Genomic DNA, 5,012 nt, shown 5'->3' with positions numbered 1-5,012 from the left:
TGAGAAAAAATGGATGAAAAAAAAAAGAAGGAAAAAGAGGGGCTGTCGACAAAAAAGGATGGTGGCGGAGGAGGAGGAGATGGAAAGGAGTGGTGGGTGGGCTTGAAGGAGAAGAAGTGGGAGAGGAGGAAGAGGAGCACAAGAAAGAATGGTTCGCTGATGAGATGAATGGAGGTGGAGGGAGCCACATGGAGGAAGAGGGCTTACAATTTGGAGGAGGAAGAAAAGAAGTAAATGAAGAGAAAGAGGAGGGAGAAGGAGGGGTTATAGGTGAGCTTGAAGAAGAAGGAGAATGAGAAAAAAATTGGATGAGAAGGAAAAATCATCAATGAGGAAGTGGTGGAAGTGGTGGGAGCTACGGTAGAGAGGGACATAGAGGATTTGAAGGAGGAGTAGGAGAAGTGAGAGAGGAGAAAGGGAAGGAGAGAGAAGGGATTGGAGGAGAAGGAGAAGTGGGAAAGAAAAAAAGAGAGGAGAGAGAAGGGCTTGGAGGAGGATGATGAGGAGAAGAAGGGGATAAGGAAAGAAAAAAGGATGGGGAAGGAGAGAGGAGAGACGTTAGCATCGAAGGTAGAGAAGGAGAAGAAAAAGGAGAAAGGAGATGGAAAAAGGATAATTTGGTTATTTTATAAAATAATAGCATCATTCTATAAACAGAGATAGATGATAGGACCACATTGGAACATCTTAAAAATTTGAAGAACTAATATCATATATTTTAAAGTTAAAAGGATGTAAGTGAAATTGAGTTAAAATTGAAGAGGTACTCCTGTAATTTTTTTTTGAAAAATGATCCAATTCTAGATGGTTGCATTAATTCCTTACTCACGAAGACTGATATGATGCTGTTTTGTGATTGTTAATGGTAAGTAGCCGAACGTCCACACTTCCACCATCAGATCCAAGATCTGACATTTTTTTACAATTTCATATAAGTTAGCTCCTAGATGTAGTGGTGTACGAATCCCAGCTTATGATGGCCCAAATACCATATATTATCATGAAAATAATCTTGGTATGCCTTAACAATTACTGTTGAATTGCTGTGCTACCTCGCCAAATCTTCCCCACCCCCCGGATAATAGGCAAGAGAAGCTTAACGTTACATAAGGATCCCTGAACAAATTAATTTTTTCGATTAATTTCTTTTGTGTCAAATTAATTTTTTTGAACAAAGTATTAAATTTCCATCTCTTAGGGTAGGTTTTATTCAATCCGATTAGAAATCGGAGCGAATATGGGTTCTACAAAAAATATCCAAAATTGATTTGGATCGAATAAGGATAATAGTATACCTCATCCCGAATCTGATCAGATGTAATCTTAATTTATTTTTTTTAAATTATAATTATTTTATAATATTTATAAAATGAGTTTCTTATCCAACACGATCCGATGTAATCCGACTCACACCTCTACTTAAACAGACTCAACCCAAGGCAAGTACGGGGTGGGTATGCAATTTTTAATTATGGGGTGAATATAGATATTGATCAATCCAATCTATTTCCGATCCCTTACCATCCCTAGGCACACTAATTTTCAGTAGCATCTTGAACAACTTCCTTCCTGTCATAGATCAAATATTTGTCTATCTCTTCACTTGGTAGTCACTCTTAGCCTTTATTTTCTAATAAATTTCTTCCAACAAAATTAAATTTAGAATGCAATAAGGAGGAACATGTTGGTTTCCTCGAACATATTGAGATCTCCAAAATGCTTAGGGTCTGTTTGGACGTCTAGACCCAAAATCTCATCAGATTTATAAGTTTAAACTAGTGCAACCAGAAAAAAAAAAAAAAGAAGCCTAAAATAAACTTACATTTTCAATACATGGGGGCTATCGAGTGGGCTGGCCCAAATATTGAAAAAACCAATAACCAAGCTCCAGTATTTTTTTTTTCTAGTTGCACTAGTCCAAATTTATGAATCTCATAGAATTTTGAGTCTGGACATCCAAACAGATCCTTAATAATTCCTCCAAGTCTTCCCATCTATGTCATCCTAAAAAATTTTATTCTATACCACATGCACATATGGTAGTGCATGACACCAATCACAACCAATCTATTCACCAAGAACTCATCTTGGTGTACTGTTGCGGCCAATCCCCCCGTTGTCCGATCGCCGGTGATGCATACCTGCAAGAAAAGTCCTCACAGACCGGAGATACCTCCGGCAGGAACCCTCCGACGGTCAAGTCAAAGAGGAGACTAGGCAACAGTGGAAAATCAGGGGCTCAACGAGAGAGAGGGAAAAAGAGCTCAAGAGCTAAGAGGCGCTTCAGAGAGCTTGAGGAAGCTTGCTCAGAACTTACCAAGACTGTTGCCTTATCCCATTTTATAGTAGAATGCGGTATGGTCCCGTCATTAATGGTGCAGACAACTGGAGAGTTGTCAAATCGTCGGAGGCTATCAAATCACCGTGGGTTATCAAGTCACTGGGATTAATCCATGTCCTTCGCAGGACAATACCCCAGGGCGGCCATACCAGATGTTCTTGATAGGACAACCGCCCATAGCGGTTTACGGCATTTGGATGGGCTGGCCGACTATAGGTCGGTATTCGGCTGTCGAGACGTCGGGTGACGACCTGAGGATACCATTGGTTGGTCTGGTGCCTTGCGGAAGTCGGACATCGGCTGCCACCCCCGATAGTGGGTCGATGATTTGGGCTCGACCGCTTGGTCGGTCGGGAACAGTATGAGTTTGTTCGGCCGACATACCTTCAGTCAGATATCGTCGAAAGCCATTGTCGACAGTCATCGTCGGAGTCATCATCGGAATCATCCGTCGGTTCGGTCGGTAGAGTCGGACGTCGGTCGGTATATCCCAACAGTTGCCCCCCTCCACTTCTGAGTCGGATGTTGTATTGGCCAGCGCTTCCACGTGGGCGATGGCTTTGGGCGAAAGGAGTGGTTTTCCATCACGTCATGTTTTGATTCCGACGATCGTACCAACGAGCGATCTTGTGTCAGATGACTCCTTGGAAACACGAACCGCCGTCTCCTTGAGAACACGAACTGCCGTCGGTTAACGAATTTTGAGATGCAGTTTTTCTGCCACGTGTCAGGGGGCTATTGGGCCGAAACCGTTCATGTGGATGGAGGCGACGTGGCTTGATCTGGTGGTAGGTGCGTCGAAACCTTGGATCGAGGAAGGGTCCAGGCGCTGCCACGTGTCGGCATCCGGGAAGCCCTCGTCCGACGTGCTTTCATCTCAACCGTTGAAGGGCCTTATATATATGCGACCACTTATATCCAAAACTTCACTTTTGCTGCAAATCTGCTCCTGGTGCTGAGGCTCTGTCGAGTTGTCCCCCAATCCCAGGTAGTTGTCTCCGTCCTCTTCCTTTGAAAGCTCCTTTCGAAGTTTTCTTTTCCATGCCTGTTTCCTTGCATCCTTTCTTCTTTGCCATTTTTCTCTTTGTTCTTTTTTCTGGGGCTAGCGTTATGGCTAGGACCTCTCTTCGAGGAAGTCAGTCGGGAAATCCGACCGACGATTCTCGATCGACCCTAGAGGTGGAGGCTTCTTCACTTTCGGGGCAGAATGTCGAACGACTCAGGGAGCAGTACGGTATCTCGGAGTAGTTCGAACTCTTCGCCCCTGGGGCTGAGGGTCGGGTTAACAACCCACCTCCGAGCTAGGTGGTCTTCTATGTTGAGGACCTTCGGGCAGGTCTTCGCTTCCCGATTCCGGAGTTCGTCCGAAATATTTTGGATTATTACGGGCTTTGTCCGGTGCAACTGGCGCCGAACTCAATCCGGTTAATAATCAGTTTTGCTCTGTTTTGTCGGCTTTTGCCGACCTTTCCCTGTATTTCTCTCTTCCGGACATTCTTCGTCCTCCGACCCCATCCGAAAGCTCGAGGGTGGTGGTTCTTCAATCCTCGAAAGGGTCTTTCATTTATTACCGATCTTCCATCGTCGATCTACGGGTGAAAGAATCAATTTTTCTTTGCTTCTTCTTCGCTTCCTTGGAGGTTCTCTTCCCACTGGGGCGACCCTCGGACTCAGCCGAATGAAAACAGTCGGATGGAGGATGGAGACCGAGAGGACTTTCACTGATTGAAGGATGTGTCGGTGTTGAAGCAGAGGGAGCTCGTCACCGAGCAAGCTCTGTACGACGCCGGTCTAAGTTCGGTTCCCCATTTAGGTACATCTCGATCTGTCGATCATTTTTTATCTTTTTTATCCGTCTTTGGACTTGTGCTGATCCTTTGTTGAAATTGCAGGGATGCCGCCGAGAGTGAGGCTGATCGACGCAGATATTCGGCAACATGCAGCGAGGAAGAGACCGACGCCCGGGGCCGGACCATCGCGGCCTCCCAAGAGGCCTCAGATATCATCACCGACCGACATCGCGACAGCGGTAGCGCAGCCCGACACCGAACGTGCGTCGGGCTACGAGCCGGTCATCGCTCTGTCGGCACCGGTGGTGCCACTTAAGGCACTATCCGAGGAAGGGGCGGTCGAGGGGGCAGCCAAAGGAGCGTCGGCTCTCCCACCCATGAAAGAGATTCGGGCCGAAGCACGTGAACCCGAACGACCTGCGGCGGGTCCCGTCGCACCCTCAGGAGGAACTCAATCGAGTTTAAGTTTCTCATCCCTCTCCGATCTTCGGGCCTGGGCGACAGGTCGGGGGAAAGCTCCGATGGCACCGGCGGATGACTCGAGGTCGGTGGGCCACGTCGCATCGTCCGACGTTCGGGTCTCCGAGGGAGCGTCGACCCTGGCCAACCATGACTTGGCCAGGAGGTTGTGTCAGGCAACCGTTCTCCCGACCGACCGAGAGCTCTTGAGGGATCGATCGGTGTCCGACATGCTTTCTTCCTTTTACCCGACCATGATCCAGGTGAGCTCTTCTTCTTTTTCTTTCCTCTTCATTGTTATTTTTATCATTTTATTTTTCTGACGACCGGCCTTCTATTTGCAGCTGATTTACAATATGTCCGAGCTAGAGGTCGGGTACCGGAGGTTCGGCGATGTCCGGACGGCCTGGAAGAATAAGGTC

The sequence above is a fragment of the Elaeis guineensis genome, chromosome 1, assembly GCF_000442705.2.
Source record: "Elaeis guineensis isolate ETL-2024a chromosome 1, EG11, whole genome shotgun sequence".
NCBI lineage: Eukaryota > Viridiplantae > Streptophyta > Magnoliopsida > Arecales > Arecaceae > Elaeis > Elaeis guineensis.
Note: the sequence above shows the minus strand (reverse complement) of the source record.